This window comes from Uloborus diversus, chromosome 8, assembly GCF_026930045.1.
Source record: "Uloborus diversus isolate 005 chromosome 8, Udiv.v.3.1, whole genome shotgun sequence".
NCBI lineage: Eukaryota > Metazoa > Arthropoda > Arachnida > Araneae > Uloboridae > Uloborus > Uloborus diversus.
The window spans coordinates 40,829,577-40,850,479 of NC_072738.1; the positions used below are offsets into that span (position 1 = coordinate 40,829,577).

At 32.6% G+C, this 20,903-nt stretch overlaps 1 long non-coding RNA gene across 1 annotated transcript in view; it reads left to right on the forward strand.

Moving 5' to 3' along the window:
- Positions 1–4,407: 4,407 nt before the first annotated feature.
- LOC129228207 (uncharacterized) overlaps positions 4,408–20,903 on the forward strand; it is a 173,262-nt gene continuing 156,766 nt past the window's right edge. The window contains exon 1 of the long non-coding RNA XR_008580901.1: positions 4,408–4,591. This is a non-coding gene — a long non-coding RNA (uncharacterized LOC129228207). The remainder of the gene's footprint in view (positions 4,592–20,903) is intronic.

Consider the following 20,903-nt stretch of genomic DNA (forward strand, 5'->3'; position numbering starts at 1 on the left):
TATTTTGTCTTTTAGGTACTCATTGCCCCCTTACCGCTCCTCACAAATTTATCTCCCGCCTAGAAGAGTCGAATCGCTCCTTTCGGGGCCTTTGCCCCCACGTTGGAAACCACTGATACAGGAAGAGGCGGACACAGATTTAAAACCACTCATTGTTTAAAATGTTCTGCGCATAATAGTACAACTCTTAATAGTGAGCATCTTATTAAGTAAAGAATAATTTTCCAATAGTTTGCTCAAATTGACCTATTCTAAAGTTTGAATATGGCAGCTGTTATTCGACATGTCTAATCTCCTACGTAAAATCGACACTTACATAAACCACCTCGTTTCCTACAAATATATTTTTGTCATTTTCAGTCAATGTTATTTCCCCGGACACATACAGAAAATCAAATCAACGATCCAGAATCACATCCAGATCTCATATTAACGAGCAATGCGACATATCTAATTCTAGACAGAAAGCTACGGCCGATCGTATCCGAAGGTATGGAGCCATCTAGAGCAATTTGTTTTCATCTGTATCCAACACGGAGAACGAGGAAGGGAAGAAAAAGAAATCCGGAGAGAGATAGGTGATGGGTGATTTTCCTAAGGGCTCGGAGCAAAAGTTATATTCTGGGCACGAACTCCATTCCACCAATGACTCGGTAGGGAGGTTTGTGGGGATTTTTGGGAGGAAATACTTCCCCATGAAGAGCCCTTGTTGGATGCTGTCTTATAAAATGGTTGAATTTTCAGTTTTGATGGAGTGGAAAAATCTTTGAAAAATTATATCTTTAATTCAGTTTTGAAACTGTCTTTGTTTGTTTCTTGTAGTTAGTCAGTTAGGACAAGTTTTAAACGTGTGGTTTAAAATTAGATTACTTCATATTTTATATTTAAGTACAGAAAAATAACTGAAAAAAAAGGAGTTAAAAATAAAAATGAAAAAATGAAATCTCCTAAAGAGACACTGCTGTTGGATGCCATCTTGTAAAATGGTTGGTTGTTCAGTTTCGAAAGAGTAGAAAAATCTATAAAAAATTATCGTGAAACTGTCAATGTTTTTATTTTTCTTTTTTTGAGGTACATTCACTAAGAACAACTTTGGGCATATTTTAACTTTGCACTCTTTAATGTTTTGTATTTGAATCCAAAAAATAATTCAGAAAAATTTAAATTCAATAGAATTCCACTGGAAGAAACACTGCGAATGGATATCGTCATATAAAATGGTTAAATTATTAGTTTTGATAAAACCTAAAATCGATAAAAAATATTTACGTCTTTAAATCAGTTTTGAATACGTCAGTGTTTATTTTTCTTTCCTTATTCTATTCGTGTTAACAAAGAAGAATTCTGAAAATTAACAATTATCACAATTTGTAGTCAAAATAATAATGTGATGCATGCAAAAGTTTATGACAACCTATTTATTTCAATGTCATGATAATTTTTGAATAAAAGTTTAGATTTAACAAAAGTAAAAAAAAAAATCAGTGAAAGATTCAGTTGTTACACTATTTGTATTTTAAGTACATGGTAGGGCTAAAAAAAATTCAGTGACCGTAATTATTATTATTGGTACAGAAAGTACCAATTTTCCTTCGTGTAATTGCAATCTATTTTAGATATTCATGTAACAAAAATGGTCCAAAGAAAGGCCTAAATGTTTGAATTTAATGCCATTTTACCCATTGTTCAGCTAGAGCAGAATTATGAATTGAAATATTTAGGTAATGAAGTTAAATAATGAAATAATGCAGGCTTGTGCAAAAAGGATTATTTTTAAAACTTACTTCCAAAACGGCATGATAGTTACTCAAAGTGTTCCCAAGTGTGCTTGCTATCGTGACGTGCATTATCCAGATAATTGTGTGGTTTGTCTGTTGAGCTCGTTTCTTCTAAATTTCAGTAAGAAGAATGCACATTGAAAAATTGAGAACCTCGAAAGTTGTGTGGTTTGTCACTGTTGAGCTCGTTCCTTTTAAATTTCAGTAAGAAGAATGTACACATTGAAAAATTGAGAACCTCGGAAGTTGTGTGGTTTGTCACTGTTGAACTCATTCCTTTTGAGTTTCAGTAAGAAGAAAGTGCAAAATGAAAAAATTGAGAACCTCGAGGAAGAAATTTCCTTCTCCTTACCAAATTTTCATAAAAATTAAGCCAAAATATAGCAGTTAATTTTTGTCTCATAAGAAATGCGCAATCCATAATAAACGCTCATTTGACATATGTTTTGCGATAGACACATACTTTATAGATCTACTTTACAATGTAGCTGAAATGTAATAAACTGTCGGATTAAAAAATATATATGTTGTTTACAAATTAAAATTTCGACACTTATTAGTAAATGGCTTTAACCTTTTTAAAGAAAGATGCCATGAAAAACAGACATTGGTAGATGCCGTCCTATACAATAATAAAATCTTAGTTTTAAGGAAAAATTTTTTAGCTCCTTCCCTCTTCCTGTATGAAGTTTTAATAAACCTGTGAGATTTTACCACGTTTAGTTTGTATTATACACAGCGTAATCGGGTGTTGAGTAATTGTAATGATGCTAATTACAAGCACTTGTAAACGCTTAGATATCTAAATGATTTTTTTTAATCGTTACTACGTTGTTCATTCAATTATTGTTATGTAAACTTAGATGGTACACTCCACGAAAGAGCCGACATTTTGTCTCCAAGATGGCACCTCTATATTTTATTTCAAAACATGTATTAAACAAATTTCTTTTTGTCTTAGAAACCACACGTGTGAGGTTGATCTCTCAGGGAAAATGTTCGTTTGTTATATATTTTAAGTTTTACTTTTGAAATGAAATATAAAGCTGTCATTTATGGGACAAAGTGTCTGTTTTTCTGTGAAATGGTCCACCATTAATATGCACTTTAAAAAATCAATAGGAAAGCTAAATATACATACGAGGCAGTGAGAAACGAAAGGATGTAAGTGGCAAAATTAAAAATTTAGAGATAACCGGTACAAATGGTAGGTAAACCTCTCCTCTCTCTTGGAGCAAGAGATGGTACTAGTAGTCCTGGTAGGTGCTGCTGTACAGCATGATTTAGAGAAAATTTTCAGTGAAAGCCTACCTAGGACGTTATCTTTAAAATCGTTTTACTCAAAACTTGAAAGTGTCTACTTACATCCCTTTGCTTCTCAATGCCCTATATGCCAAATTTTCGACAACATGTTCAGAGTGCTTGTTGATAAAATTTAAAAATATAAAGCTGAAGTCTAAAACTATGTTTTGCACGTGGCAGGTAAACTTTATTTAAAAAATAACAATTTAAAAATACATTAGAAAAAATGTTTTACTTAACAAACCTCACACGCTAAGAGCTTTCACTATGTCAACAAATTTTAAACTTTCAGCCTTTATTAATATATATATATATATATATATATATATATATATATATATATATATATATATTTATATACATATACATGTGAGGGACAATTAATCCCAAACTTCCCCTACGTGACGTTGGATTCAGTCAAGAATTGTATGGGAATAGTTTAGATAATTTAAGTATTTAAATATAGTATCAATTTTAACAGAGGAGAAAATGTAAGAAAGTAGATCGATTACCTTGGTTAGGTATGAGTAAAGATGATAAAAGTATTTTAAGGGTAGCTTTTGGATTTTTAGCAACAAAGGCAAGGCAAAAATAAATAATCTTAGAAATAAGTAATTTTGTAGAAAAAAAATTCTGCCAGAATAAAGAACTTTTTTTTTCTTCAGAGGAGTTACACGTTAGAGATATTGTCTACTACAATACTAAGGTAAGTGATATATAATGAGCAGGACGATTACGAATCTCCCATTTGTCTTCCCACCGCGTATCGATGATAGCATCTGAATTTCAAAAGGGATTTTCCTCCGAGAGGGATTTTCTGTAGGGAGTTTTCCGCACTTCGCGACAGTCTCTCTTCTGCCATCATTTCTCTCACCGCATCTTTTCTCCACTCCTCATCAGAAATTCTTCGCACGGGCCGCAACCGAAGAACCAACCCAAGAAAAGGGGAAAAGAACAGAATAGTCACCGACAGACTGACGAACGGGAAACCTTACACCCCCCTCGCACAGAGCGAAGAAGGAAAAAAAAAGTGGACTGCTCTATAACCCAAGTCGGTCGGTCCGCGCCCCTATAAAATATTAATAGCCACACATCTAACCCCCCAGCCCGATATGTATGCAGGACTATGTTAAAGGGGGAGGGCCGGGAAATAAAAAAAGGGGAAAATAGGGAAAAGGGGAAGAAAAAACCTAAATAAAAGCTGAAGCCAAGCTACTAACTCATGCTACTGGGGAACGGGCTTCATTACAATTGCTAATAGCTGAAGCCGGAGCGGTATAGGAGCGAAAATCTCGTCTGAATTCTGAGCATGGGAACGTCTTTTGCATAGAGAGAGATCCTCGCAGGGCGGCAGGCGGCACCGGACGCTGGCAGAAGGTTCTGGTCCACCCTTGTCGCCAGACGATGTCTTTTTGGGTTGCGTACTTGGATTTTTTCACAATCACCAAAACCCCTTAAGAAAAAGCACCGGCCGCCTGGCCACCCTGCAAGGATATTACTCTGTGTGAGAGGTAAGCTGCTTATGCTCCTAATTGGGATCCTCCGGGTCGATTCGGATGAGTTGAGTTGAGTTGTTCTTAACATGCTAACATGCAATCTCGCTTAAATATTCTTACATAACTGGATCACTCTTTTCTTTCCCATTTTAAAAACTATTGAAAAAATAGTTTTACGTCGTAGAATAGTTCTAACAGCTATTTTCATAGGAAGAAAAGTTAAATCGTGTAAAATATTACGCAGTTGAATTCTGTGGTTCGATGAGCATATTAAAACTCTTTTAACGGGAGTCTGTACTAAAGTATTTTGTTATAAAAAGAAGCACCGCCATTTCAATTGATAATATTTCGTAAAAAGATTCTCAGGTATGTTTAGAAGTATGCTTCTTTATACAACGTAATTTCAAGAAGTTTCCATGAATTATGTGTGCATACCCATTCAGATTTGGATGATTGGGGTTGAGTTGTTGTTAGGCATTCGTAACGGTGCATTCGTTAACATGCATTCATAACTAAGATATTCAGACATAACCACTTTTAAAAACATTTTAAAAACCTTTAAGAAATAGTTTTACGTAGTAGAGTAGTTCCGACAGCTATTTTGATTGGAAGAAGCTCCAAGTCATTTAGTAATATGTTACGTATTTAAATTCCAAAGTGCGTACTGCTAATTCTTCTAACGGAGGCAGAACCATGGTATTTTGTTATAAAATGAAATCCCATCATTTCAATTGATAATATTTTATATAAAGATTCTCATTTAAGTTTAGAAATGTGCTTCTTCCTTCAACACAATCTCCATGAGCTATGCGTACATACACATTCAGATTCGGATGAGTTGAGTTGTTCTTAACATGCAATCGAACTAAAATTCTTTAACATATCTCGAGCACCCTTTCATTTCATTTTAGAAGCTATCAAAAAATAGATTTAAGTAGTAGAATATTTCTGACAGCTATTTTTATTTTAAGAAACTTTGTCCTTTGGTGAAATATAATGTAGTTTAATTATATGGTCCGACGATCTAACTCTTCTAACGGGATGTAAAACCATGTTAACATTGTTGAATTGAGCTGTTATTAACTTGCGTTTGCACTAAAATAATGACATAGCTAAAACACTCTTTTTTTTCTTCACTTTAAAAGCTGTTAAAAATTAGTTTACGTTACGTAGCGAATAGTTCTGAGAGCTATTTTCGTTGGAAGAAACGATGAGTCGTTTCATAAAATGTTATGTAGTTAAATCCTCTAGTTCAAAGAGCATATCAAAACTCTTCTTAAAGGAGGTTGATTCATAATATTTTGCGATAAAAAGCGACCCCATCTCTTTAAGTGATATTGTTTTATAAGTTTCTCATTTGAGTATAGAAGTGTGCTTCTTCATTCAATATATTTCAGTATGCTTTCCTGAGTTTGGTGTACATACACATTCAGATTCGCATTGGTCAAGTAGAGCTGAATGGATTTTCATACATCTTTGTGCCAAAGTGCTTTGCCATTCACTACATTTTTTTTTCATTACAAAAAGTTTCAATAAACATTACGATTGTAGTAAAAAGTTACTATAGATATTTTTGTTCAAAATTTTTTTTAAATATTACGCAGCACTGTATGAATAAGTTCATATGAGTGGAGTTGAGTTGTTTGTCATTGCAATGGTTTAATGTCACACATGCTTCAAAATACTTATCTCTACACATTATTCTTCGGGGTAGTAAGAATTTAACCAATATTTCCTGAAACGTACTTAGAAAGACAATGTCTAACTCGTACAGTTTTCCTGAGCAAGTTCATTTTAGCAAATTCATATTTAATAAAAATAGAGAACATTTAACTCATCCGTTCATTGAAGGTCAGTAAAATTGATTTGTTTAGACAGTAAAATCCCAAATGTCAGCGGAATCGGGTAGTACAAATGCCGCGGATAATAAAAATCGCGAATAAACTGCAAAAAGGCTAAAATAAGGGATAAATAAGGTAAAAATTGCCCTTTCTCAAATATTGCTGTATTGAAGCATAATACTTTCTACAAACAGTGAAAATATATACAGTACAGCAAAAATATTTGTATTTTTGCACAACAGAACTTAACATCAATAAAAAAGAAAAATTATGTACGGTGAAGAAATCGCAATAAATAAATAAATAAATAAAACAAGAACAACTGAGTTTAAATTTAAAATTTTTGGACAAAAAAAAACCCATTGATATTTGCTTTTTTTCCGCGAAAATGCATGTTCCAGATTGTCTATTGATTCGCGGATAATTCGCATAGCGGATAATCCACTCGCGGACAATCGGGAGTTTATTGTAGTCATTTTTCTCGTCACGTAGTATTTTTTCTAAATAGCATTTTCAGTTTTTCAAAATGGATAAATAAGTAAATTCTTTAGGTAACATTATCACATTCTCTGAAAACTATGAATGTTATTTTGCTTGATGTAATTTTAGGATGTTTTGTTTAAGAAATCGTATAAATTTAACGTTCTACATCGTTTCAGATGGATAAAATTAAGTTGCTTTTAACGTGACTTTAAAGCAAAGTTTTGTTCCAATTTTTCTTTTTCTTTTTATTAGAGATTTTCTAATTTTTTAAGAAGATTTAGGAGCAACGCTCTGAACATTTTCACCGCTTTCGTACCACGTTGTTGAAAGAAATTCTATCATGTAACGGACAAGTCATGTAATGAACGTCTGGAGAATGTTTAGGGTACGTAATTAAGTAACCAGACGAACCAGTTTTTTCATTAGAAAATTCCTCTAAAAGCAATTACCTTTTCATTAGCAAAAATTCCAATGAAATTGTCCTTTCATAAAATTTTAAATTTTTTCCGAGAATTCACCCTACCATGAAGAGGGAATGTACAGACTATTTAATTACATATTGATATATTGATCTCTATATTGGTCTATATTGCTCTCAAGTATTCATTTTGTTGGTTCAAGGTGAATTGTATTTGAGTATGTTCTGGGATTTGTTAAGTACCCAAAGGTAGTTTAATCTTTTATATCATATGAATTTTTTTTACAAACGTTCCTTTTTATGAAAAAAAAAAAAACATTCTGACAGTTAATTCTTATCATAGAAATAACGGTTTTAAACAGTAGGTTGTGCTAGTGGAGTAGAAATCGTAGAAAAGTTTGCACACTTTGTTTATGAGAAGTTTTGAAGCATTCTGTTCTTCAAAACTGTAATAATTACAAAAATTCACTGCGTTTTATATATTTTTTAATTAACCAACTAAACGGCGGCTAAAACAGGCGAATTTTCGTTTAAAAAGATTGGTTTAGATTGATACAGCTCAATTATCTTAGATCAAGCTTAATAGTATCCATTTGCAAACCTGAATATGAGTGACTTGTTCTTAAACAAAAAAAAAAAAATAAATAAATAAATAAATAAACTGCGATACTATATAAATTTTATTCAGACATTTAACTTTTATTCAGTATTTATTTATTTATCATAATTTTAAATACTTTATAAAGCATTTTTTTCCCGTTGTGAACTTGTTTACATTTATAAAAGGCGCAACCATAAAAATAAATAAACGGATAAGAATTTTAAAAAAAAAGAAAAAGAAAGAAAAAGGAAATCATTGAGTATTAATCGACTTGAAATGTTATTTATAAAACATTAAATTGATTACTTTTCCATTCTCAACAGTTTGCACTGTTGATTTTATTTATAATTTATGAGCAAACGTTATTGTTTATTATAGCTTATACTATCACTGACATGAAATTTTATTAACCTGAATGTCATGGTACTTCTTAAACCCATAATACTGAAACAATGTCAATAATAAAAATTGTAATAAGGAAATGTGAAAAAAAAAAAAAAAAAAATCAGGCATTGTATGCTTGAATGAGTTAAGCGCTATATATTTTAACAGCTGATGGTTCTGTGCATTAAATTTATATCGCTATATCAGCATCGTCACTCTGAGCTGCGGAGGGGGGACGGTACATTGCACCTCACGTGACTCCCCTCTCGGGGGGGGGGGGGGTTTACACGCAAAGCGGATTTAAGAGTTGAAGTAAAAAATATAAATACTTTAACTATATTTTACCTAGTACATTTTTAATCAAATAGTGTTTTCATCACATAATACGTTCATAATTTATATTTGTTTGTTGATGTATATTCACTCACTTAAACTTTCGTTACACCAAATAAATAAAAAGAGATTTTTTTATGAAAATAGCATGAAAATTTCATATTTGCATACAACATTCAAAAAGCTTTGGGTGTGTGGGTAGGGAGGGTGAGTGGAGAGTTACCGCCTCGGTTGACACTCTTGTTAGGAACGCCACTTTATTTATAAGTTTGTAGTAAACTTAGGCGGCATTTTCTTGAACTCAGCACCGATAGCATTCTGAAAATATGCTACTAAACCAAGAAATTAATTTCAATAGTCACCGAGTTAAAAGTTAATATTCTAGAGGAATTTTTTCCCAAAAATCGTAATGAAGGCAATTTTTTAAAAGTCAAAAGTTGATGTTTCATTTTTTTACTTCCGTAGTAGTTTACTATATGAGAAAATAAAGAAATAGTGAAAATATTTTGTAAAGAACCATACAGTTATGATTTCCTTTTTAAAACATATCAATACTCTAAAAGAACATATTATCTACATCTAAGTTATTTATTATTCATATTCTAGTTAGATTTATAAATTTTGGAGTCATGAATTTTTCGTTACAAGTTTTTTTTTTTTTTTTTTTTCATTTTGTTTAAGTTCATTTCTTAACCTTATAGTTGAAAGTTATGCTTAAAATTTGCACTATTCTGATATCAGGAAAGTTTGAACATCTAAGAGATAAATAAGGATTAACCACGTTTAATTGCACACGGTTGCAGATTACTGCATATACGTGTTTCAGAGTTACAAGGAACCCCCGAAACAAGTGTATGCAGTAATCGGTAATCGTGTTCAATTAAATGCTATTTCTTATTTTTCTTTTCAAACGCAAAAAGTACTTATTCAACTTTATTTGAGAGCTTATCAATTTTGAAAGACGAATGCCCAATGCTTCAGCAATGTTTTACACCTAGCTCCTTTATCAGAAGTTCTTCTCCAAGTAAGGGAATCCACACTCCATTTCATATGTTAAACACATATAGTAGGAAGTAGTTTTTAGAGAAACTATTGTTCGAGAAAACTCTCGCAAACCTATTCCATGAATTCTACGCAACCTTTCTAACTTTCAAGTATTTCATTTAAAAAAAAAACAGTTTGCAGCTAGTATTGTATATCATGAGATATGTCACAAATTATATATGATCTAAAAGTTTAAAAAAACAAAACAAATATTTTATGTCCACGTCCCCCCTCCCCCTATTTCAAGAATGAGTCAGAAATTTATTTTGTATGATTGGTTTCAAGAATAAATTGCAAACTTTAACTGTGCAATTGGGGCAGTGAGAAGCAAAGGGATTTAAGTGGACATTTTCAAATTTTGACTAAAACGCGTTTAAAGTTGCGGTCCTAGGTAGGATTTCATTCAAAAAGTTTTCTATCCCATGCAGTATTGCAGCATATACCAGGACTACAGAGCTGTCTCTTAACACCAAACTAGAGGAGAGGTTCACAAACCATTTGTACTGGTTATCTCTGATTTTTTTTATTTTAGCATTTACATCCCTTTGCTTCTCAATGCCTCAATTAATTTCTGAAATATATTGCTGTTTCTGATATGATCTCGTTATTAATAATTTCCAACCTCTTTTAATGACATTAACTAAAGTGCAAATTTTAACTATTTTTGTCAAAACGTATAAACCTTATGAATTGTAACCATATTGAATCTGATTTTAGAATCATTAGTAATAGGCAGCTAAATTATTTCAAAACATTTCAATTTTGACGGGGTTTTGATATTAAACGGTGATTGCTTTCAGCAGGATGTATGAGAGTGTTTCAAAATAAGTTATGATGGCATTTCAAAACCAGAGGTTCTCAAAAACAAATTTTAGACGTTATAATATTTTTTTTCTAGATCAAATAAAGGAGAAGATAGTTTTGACAACTTCTTATTCAAGAGCGAGGACTTAATTTGTGCAACGTCAAAAAGCTTGTGGTATATCTATTAAGTAGGAATTACTGCCAATAAATTGAATGTCAAAAAAGAAAAAAAAAAAAAGCTGAGGTTTTTTTGTGTTGTATTTTATGTGTGAAAGTAAAAGCGAGCATTTTTAAACTCAGTTTTTGAAACTTGATTAGATAAGCTGATTTATCCATTTTAAAATACCTATTCACAACAAGGTTAGTTTAACACAACGTTTAAAACTAACTTCAAAACGGCACGACCTTGAGGGCCACAGATCTGGACGAAATTCTATATTTAGTTTAGTTCGCACTAGATATGGACCCAAGTAAAGCGGGTTGACTGCATAGGCTCTAATTCGGCTGCAATGGGGGTCGAAAGTTGCTAGTTAAGCACAGAAAAGCAATGATTTTTCATTTAAATTTACACTTCTTTTATAATTTTCTTGCAATTGGTTTGTAGTATGAGCCAACAGAATGCATTTTCAACATAGAAAAATCTCCCCCCTCCCTTACTTTGTTTTGATAACAGATGCCGAAAGGTTTATGAGGGCAAATACTGTGTCAAAGTTTCGAATGTCAATGAAAGCGCCATTGCGATTTTGGTGTCCTGGATCTCAGTCTGGTTCAGACGGCTAAAACTTGAAGATCATGAATTAGAATCTGGATGAACTTCTGGATTTAGGTCAGTTAGTACTGGATAAGAGCACAGGTAACATAGTTTGAGTTCATTGGCTCTAGTTCGGCTCCAAGGAGGGCCTAAAATTGCTTATTTGGCTCCAGAACTGCACTAGTGTTTTCTTCGAAATTTGAAGCTTTAACACATTATTTGCTCTTCTAACATCTTTCGCGTCTCTTGTTGTGCAACTTAGGGGCGGGGGAATTTATTCTATATTGTGAATGAAGTCAGTTAAGTGTTACAGCAATGCAATAGCAAGAACAGGGTAAAAAAGTTTAATTTCAAAGGAAAATCCATTGCTTTTCGGAGCTAAACTAGCAACTTTGGAACCCTATTGCGACCGAACTAGTGCCTATGCAGTCAAACCGCTTCACCCGGGTTCATATCTTAGGCGAATTGACCTAAATCCAGAATTTCTTCCAGATCCGTGACCCTCAAGGTCGCGCCGTTTGGTATTATGTCATAACGAACTTTTCTTGGATATTTTTCACTGTCAAACACAATTTGATTTCAAAAGTTAAATCCACTTAAAAATTTCGTCATTTTTAAGTTTAAAAGCTTTTGAAACAATTACTGACTTTTCGCACTAAGAAATTTGCTCTATCAAGCGTCAAGCTGGGTTACTAACTTAGCTTTTTTGTTTTATTTATTTAGCAAATCCTTTTTTCTATTAATCCTAAAGTTAGTTTACGTGATGAACATGAAAATGACATTGAAGTGATTGAATAAATAATAATCCACTCTTAACTAAATATGTAAACAGTTCAAATGTGCTAATTTTTCGTATTTAAAATCAATAAAAAGAGTTTTACAAGCTTCAAAGATGTGAAGGGAATGAACGTAAGACTGAAACTGGTAAAGTTAATCTGTTGCAGAAAAGAAATTTGCAGAAAATTTTTGTACTCGGGCTACGTGTCAAGAGTATCAGACACTTATTACGTTATGGAAGAAGTAGTACAGTGAAATTGTGCTATTTTTTATTTAACGTTGTATAGACTAAGTCAGATTCCCAAACTCAGTGCCTCAAAAACAGACAAACTGTTCCGCGAAGTAACAATTTTACCAATATATATGAATATATAATAGAGATAGACTAGGGTACCGTGAGAAACAAAAGTTTGGGAAAGCCTTCTTCTGAGTACATAAGATTTTGAAAATGTTAAGTATAAATATAGTTTACACACTCACACACACGTGCATATACGTGCATCTCTGTTTTTGTTTAAATTTTCCATGCTAAAAATAAATTTAAACGAGGTACCGCTTATCATTTTTTTAAATAAAATATTGAAGAAAATGTTAACCATATGAGGCAGTGAGAAGCAAATGGATGTAAGTGGACTTTATAAAGTTTTGAGCCAACGCGTTTTGTGCAACTGTTTTCAAAATCACCATTTCTATTAGTCTGATATAAATTAATATAATGATAAAATCCTGGCCCGACGAGAGGTCATTGCAGCCTAGTCGGAATCTCGGGGACCGGGTCTTTAGAGGGCCCGGCGGCACTGACGCAAAAAAGGAAGAAAGAAAAAAAAGAGGAACTTCGAATAAGAAAAAACGTAAAGATTAAGTAAAATTTATTCTTTTAGTATTCATTGTTGTGGGACTTAAAATAGAGTTAATTGTTTCGTAGTAAGCAGTTTTGATTTTTTTCCCTTTTTTCTTTCTTGTCCCCCTTTTCTTTTCTCACCCCCCCCCCCCACTTTTCTCTTCTCCCCACCCCTTTTTTTGAGGGCAGGAGGGCGCCCTGCGACATAACTGACAAGGGGCCCGCCGTGGCTCTCTGCGGCCCTGATAAAATCTGAACAACTCCAGTTTTAAAATGTGTCTGCTTTGTTCAAAACTGATGATGATGAATATCGCCAAAGACATTGGTCCCAGTCATAACTTTAATTAATCAATTTAAAGAAGACGCAACCACTCAGGAGGTAAAGTCAGTAGAGGAAGTCATGACAGTTTAGGGTTGCTGATAATCCTTGAGCAGCAAGGTCACGCTTCCTTTGCCATCCAGTATTTGTAGGTGCAAGGACATCCAGTGTTATTGAAAACTCACAAGTAGGACACTCCTGCATAGCTCCAAGAGACAGTTTCGGAAGAAACCTGTTTGATCCGTCAGGGGGTCCTTCTTAACAAGCTATTTCACCCTCTGGATGTACAAGGGGCTCATGGGTGCGGTTACATGGCAGGCGAGGATGACTTTCATATTGGTTTTCGTAATGATCCCAGTTATTTATTCTTTTTTTCAGTTGTCTTCCCTTCCTTTGACTCGCGAATCATCATCAACTGTCGAACCATAATGAAACAGCTTAGGGGAAGGCACATTTGTGAAGAAATGGAGATTTTGGGGCGGATCTGTTGTTATCTCTTATGAGTTCAAACATAACGTTTAGCCTCATTTGGATGACTTACTTGCTCTTCGTGCTCACATATCTTTGCGTTGACGATGGGATTCCTTTCAACCCTGACACACACACGTGAATACATTTCTTTAAATATTATTGCTTTAGACGTGGTTTCTCTCACTCATCCTTCGAACAAGAGTAAATGTTTCATTCTTATAAAAATTTCTCTTATGAAACAACTGTAAAAATAAAGCTGCTTTTAGCAATATAAAACAGCAGGAAGACTCTGTCAGGGCTATGATGACTAATAAGTTTTGCTTTCAATTTAGGAGTTGAGCCGCACCATGCTGGGGAGATAAATTTACTTTATCTACAAGTTTCTTGGCACTTTCAGCTTCAATGAGAGGACATATGCCTAAAGTTCGGTTATTCACTATTCTGGACTGAAGAGCACACTAAAAGGTCGAAGCTGCAGCCTTTGGATGTGTTAACCGGATTGTTAGTACATTGCATATCTTTAGGTGTTCCTCAGACACCAGCTTTTCTCATACAATTTCATGATGGAGCACAAGTTTGGTTTTCGTGCGGGTTTTTTTATTTCAATCCATTGGTGTGGCAAAAAAACTCCCTGACGTTACAATGTGTTACAGCCAGTGCTCCTTCTCACCCATGGTACTTACCGAGCCATCCAGGAGCCGCATTAACAATCAAGGGATCCAGAGTGTATCTGACGACTTTCTCGAAATTTTACACGGGCCATCTTAGATGCTAGATCTTTGAGGATGGCGTAAAGAATTACCCTACTTGCCCCAAATACAACGACGCCGCCTTCTCTCTGCATCACATCCTCCAATGCCTGGGTTTTTCCAGAGAATAGGCTGTGGCCAATCCACTGCTTTTCTTCGACTTCTTGCACATCTTTGGACTCATGGATCTGGTCTAGTTTCACTAGACCAGATGGGGATTAGTCCCACTACCACCACAGCCAGTGCTTCATCAAGTTATTTTCGTTAAAAAGAAAAACGCAGATAAACTTTTTCGTGATATCTCGATTTTGAAATTTAGTCTCATAATGAGACATCTCATCTGTTTAAGGATTTGGGCACCTTTACTATTTTTAAAAATTCAGTCTCGTTAATACGTCAAGATTCGCTCAAGTGGAACAACAAACCAGAACAAAAATTAAAGACTTAAACAAGTTGCAAAAATCAAAATCTATGATAACTTCCTTTTATGTATCTTCAATATATCATCGTTCAAGTAACTCCCTCATTGAGAGAAGCAAAGGAAATGAGCAACCCAAAAGTAGATATCCAAATTTTTCATATAATTTTATCATTTCAAATTGTTTTTGACATTAATGCCTACGGTATATTTCATTTAATTATTTCCATTTTTTTCAACGGAAAATAAACTTCAGAGTGTTTCATTATTTACCTGAAAGAAAGAGCTACAGAATTTTTTTTTCTTAAAAGTAGATTTTAGGTGTACTTTTATTAATGTTATTACTTTTTAAAAATTTTAATCACTCATGTTTTTTTAGTTTTGTCAATGTGTTGAAAACGAAAAAAGCAATCCGAAGTGTTATATTTCTTTGACCTTAAGAAAGAACTGCTGTTGATTTCACTTTTGATAGAATGTTTCCGCTTTGATACATTTTTTATTTTATTATTTTGTTTTATTTGCAAACTACTAAAAAGTTTTTCAATAGAAAAACTAATATATTAGCTGTATTTGCAGTGCTGCTGTCACTTTATTTGTGTATTTAGTATTTTTTACATATTTAGATACAAATTTATGTGTTGGAAGAAATATTTTTTGAAGATTCTGTTCCTCAATTTGCCTCTCGTAAAATATTAAGTTTAAGTGTTAGACAAAATCCCAACGTTCCCAATGGAAAATAAATTAATGGTTGAAATTTACTGAAAAACAAACCGCAAAAATTTGCGAAACTAAATTTGATAAATGCTTTATACTACACCATCCCTTTTTTCTGCATAAGAGACGAATACTTTGTTATTTGAAATCAGTTTTCATGTTTAAAATGTATGTATGACATAACTTGCCACCTGAACCAAAACCATTTGAGAAAATATTGAACATGCTGGAAAATTGATATTGATATGAGGAAAAATGGCTTGTTTAGTTCTAAACGGAATTTCCTATTCTCGTGACGAATTACTACAGCGATCATATTTTTCTTCCTCTCTCTCAACTTTCAGCGTTTTTCGATTGTGTACTTTTATTTTTCACACATGATCTTGAAAGTAAAAATAACACCACTTTCAAAGAAAGATCAAATTCAAAAGAAATATGCACGAATTCAGAAAACTGCTTCGTATTGAAAATAGTTAAAAAATTAAATAACACTATCCACAAAAACAAGCTTTTACTCCTGAGATGAGATTCAGCTATACGACATATTCTTCTTAGAAGACAATATAAAGCGACTCATTCAATTAATACCACCATAAAATTAAACTCAAACAAAGATACTGAATGTTGAAACAAGCCATAAAAAAACCACATTTAACCCTTACAATAAGATCTCTAATTGACCGTTTCGACTTTTTTTTTTCACCCCGACTATTCTGTGAAGAAGAGTCCCTTTTACCGTGCTCGCAACATCTGGTGAAACTTTCTCTTCTCAGATAAAAATCAGCCAAACAGGAAAATGTTCTGCCCAATTGCATCCCTTAATTGGTTTCTCGGCCGATCGTATAGCGTGATGTGATATTATACCCATATATATCTGTCGATATACACCGAAAGGTAGAATTTGTGAATATTAATAAAAAGAAGCGTTTATTAGTAATTTGAGGCTATCTATCTTGGCGGTAACAGCAGATGGTATGTGTGTCGGCCCTTTCGCAACAGGCTTCCGGAAATCGGATGGTTGGGTGTAAATTGATGTTTTGCGTAACCTGTTAATATCCAAAGGCAAAACGTAAAAATGCTGTTGGTAAGTGGTGAAACATTAATTTGGTTTATAAGTTACAGCCGTTAGTTAATTCTTATTAGACAGTAACTGTCAAAACAAGGTGAAATTTACCGAAAATTCGGTAACTTACACAAGTTTTTCAGAAAAATCGGTGCATAAGGACAAGAAATAACGACTGAAAGAATAGCTACCATATATGCGAAAAAAAGAGTACTATTTGTCTGAAGTGCAAATGGTTGATTTTTGAAATGGAAAAATCATTCAACTTATACAAGTATTTCAGAAAAAATGGTGCATACGGACAAGAAATAACGACAGAAAGAGTAGCCACCATATAAGCGAAGAAAAGAGTATTATTTTTCAGAAGTGCAAATGATTGATTTTCTAAATGAAAAAATTATTTAACTTACTCAACTTTCTTCAGAAAAATTAGCAGCAGAATTAGCAGCATAAGTAGCAGAAATAACGACAGAAAGAGTAGCTACCATATACGCGAAAAAAAAAGTATTATTTGTATGAAATGCAAATGATTGATTTTTGAAATGGAAAAATTATTTTACTTACACTATTTTTTTCAGAAAAAAATGGTGCATAAGTACAAGAGCATAAGTACAAGAAATAAAGACAGAAAGAGTATCTACCATATAAGCGAAATAAAGAGTATTATTTGTCTAAAGTGCAAATGGTTGATTTTTAAAATGGAAAAATTATTTAACTTACCGAAGTTTTTTCAGAAAAAATGGTGCGTAAGGAAGTAAAAGAAATAACGACAGAAAAAGTAGCAAACATATAAGCGAAAAAAGTGGTATTATTTGTATGAAGCGCAAATGGTTGATTTCTGAAATAGAAACTTCTTTTCTAATGTTATTTTTATGGTACTCAATAGTAGGAAGCATCCCATGTAAATAAATCGTTCCTAGGTTGTTTCCAATATTAAATTTAGAGCAAAAACTTTTGTTTTAAGCTTTTAAACGAATATGATCCTTATCATAGAATCCTGAATTTGAATCTTGAATTCGTCAATTTTTATTAATTTTTCTTAATTATGCCAGTTGCAGGTAACTAAATCTAAAGGTACCAGCTTTTACCTTATTTCTCGTACCTCTTAACATTTTCAGTTGTCAAATGCCTTGATTTCTGTTTCACTCAGTGGCTGTATATAATACAGTTCTCAAAGGAAAAAAGAATTATAAAAAAAACGAAATGCACGAATGCGCAAAAACCAAAAAAAAAAGGAAAAACTAAAAAGAAATAGGCCCAATAGTTTCGAATATTATTAATTGCTACTGAATAACTACGCCATTGAAATAGTTTTATAATCAATACACACATAAGATAAATCATAAATTTAAAAGCAGAACAGAAGTCGGGGCCTATTCAAATTATAATCCTTGATTGGTTAAAAAGGAATGGGCCCCGACTGTTGATCCTTCTATTCTACATTCGAAATTAAGATTATCGCGACTAATTGTTGCTATGGTGAATTTTGATAACTGTTTAGTGACACTTGCAAGGTTAAGACAATTTGATCGAAGTAAGAACCTTCAAAATTGGCAAAAGTATTTAGTCTCTACATCGCCACAAAGGAACAAACATACATGGACTTGTAAGCACATTACCCTTTCCGTCGCGCACGCGCAGTTGGGTAAAAAGTACTAGCTTACTGCAAAAAGAGTTCTAAAGAATAGTAGGGAAAAAACAACGTTAAAAAGAGAAATGTTTGAGTATTAAAATCCATCACTTGCAGTCTCGCAATTACTCGCAATTGAATATTCTGAAGTGTTTTCAAAAACTCCTAGGCAATGATGATGTTCATTTTTATTTTAAAGACCCGAATATTGAAAGTTTGTTTTCTAAAAGTGTCTCATCTCTGTAATTAATAATGGAAACTGTTAAACAGAAGATTATCATTCGTAACGTTTGTTTTTCACTAATTTAACATGTGAAACGCTTATGAAAGATCAAACAGCAGTTTGAAATGTTAAAAAACCTATAGTCTGATGAAATCGAAAGTAGTTTTAATGGATTTGAGTACGTCTAGACACATTTTTTTTTAAAATTCATTAAAGCTCTTTAAATAAAACAATTCTTAATTTAAACACGAATAGTAATACAGAATTAAAAAAAAACTCATTTCTTTACAATACGATCTCTTAAAGAAAAGAAAAAAAAATTAAAAGTTTTTGATCATTTGTGATGATTTTAATTGGCTGATATGAGCTTATATTTAATATTAAACACATCCCAGAAATAATATTTATTTTAGCGTTATAATTTACGTTGTTTCTTTTAATAGTTAACGTGTTACAGAGAACAATATTGAAAGGATTGAAGATGTTTTTATATGGGTAATTTTCTGTAGTAACAAAAGAAATACCTTAAAATAAATCTCGTAAATTGCTGGAGTTGGGTTTTGGCTTAAGTACAGAAGTTTTTATAAATTTTCCAAAAATATAATTTCCCAACACGAACCACGAAAAAAAAGTTTTTTTTTTTTTTTTTTTTGCAATATAACAGCATTAGTAATGATAAAGAAATCCAGTTTTATAAACTGGTTTTAAGAATCAGTAAATGCATTAAAATTTCTGAGAGCTGCTAGCTATTTTTAAAAAAATGTTTAAAAATTCCATTACAGTAGTTACAAAGAACCATATAGTTATAAATTGAACAGAATTAAATAATCGCTGTTTAATCAGCAATGTTTCTCCAGTTCATATTTGGCACGTGGACTGTACAATTAATTTATTAATTTTGTCCCTACTTTTTAAAACTCTATAAAAATTTTATGAAACTGATTCTACTATTCTACATAAAGTTATCTTACATCTAAAAAAATAAAAAAAATTGGTTCCCCCCCCCCCCAAAAAAAAAAAACCGAATACTTTTTCAGAAATTTAAATTTTAAAAAAATTAAACGAAAAAATTCACAAGTTTCAAATTGCTTCATTGGCCCTTTTTTTTCAGACTTTGAATTCCCACTTGTTTTTCTATCATTAGGCATAATTACATAATCGTACACATCACATGTAATGTTGTATGATACAGTTTATAAAAAATGGCTAAAAAAGAGAAAGACATTTTCAGCAAATACGGTGATTTGAACAACAAAAGAGTTTAAATTTCTAGTTTTACATAACCGTCATCAATGAAATTCATGCGTACAATTATAACTAGATATTACCCGAATGTGTTTCCAAAGTTTCATTATAATCCGATGAGTATTGTGATGCATGGAACATTTTAAGTTTATATTTTTATGTAAATAATGACAGCATTGGGTACGTGCTGCAAAATGTAAACTAAGGGGCTTGATCACGGATACGCAAAACAAAAGTAACCCATAATTAATTTAATAATGCATGGAATGAAAAAAATCTTGTTGCCCTGAATATTGTAAAGGATATAATATAAAAAAAAGTTTTAAATGTTCGATTTTTTTCTCAATTTTCAGAATCAATATAATTTGTAAAACAGTGTAAAAAGTCAGTTTACACATATGCACATACGAAGTTTACACATACGCACACATATATAATTTTTAAATGTTTCTTTAACCACCAAATTTTAAAAAAAAAATGCTGTCATACTTTGTTCTTAGGATTTATGATTTGTTACTATCTATCTGTTGATTTCGGAATGTTAAAGAATAATTTCCCAAAAAAATATAAGCTGAGATGGAAGTCAACTGACATTTTATAAATCACGAAATTATTGCTCGTTTTGAGCGGAGTTTGCTCGTGAAATGCAAGTTATGCTCTCATAGACTTTACACTGTACCAACCAAGTAGTTCTGACTTCCTCGCTACATATAAGTTTTTGTTAAATCAGGACTCGTTACAAATGAGTTCTACTGTATCTAAGAAAAATACCAGGTATTTATAAAAACAGATTTAAACAAAAAAAAAAAAATTAAGCAGATTTTGGACTTGGATCACTTTTGCTCACTCGAGCACACAAAACTGCTTCCTCCCCTACACCATGATTTAATGCTTCTTTAAAAACGAAAGTGAACTTCTGAAAAGGGTCACTTCAAAGAAAAACCTTTTTTCAATTCTCCTCCCAGATAAAACAAACAAAACCACCAAACCCAACACGTGTAAGCTGGCAAGAAACAACAAACAAAAAAAAAAAAAAAAAAAAAAAAAACGAAAATACCTCCGACAATTAACTTTCTCAATGTTTTAACAGGACATACCGATTCATCAACGTCTTGAAAACTCCATCTGGTATGCCCGGATGCTTGGCCGAGACCGCTTCTAATTACATCTACGACACAAACCCAGCAATTATGCCCTTCAACCCCCACCTATTAGCCA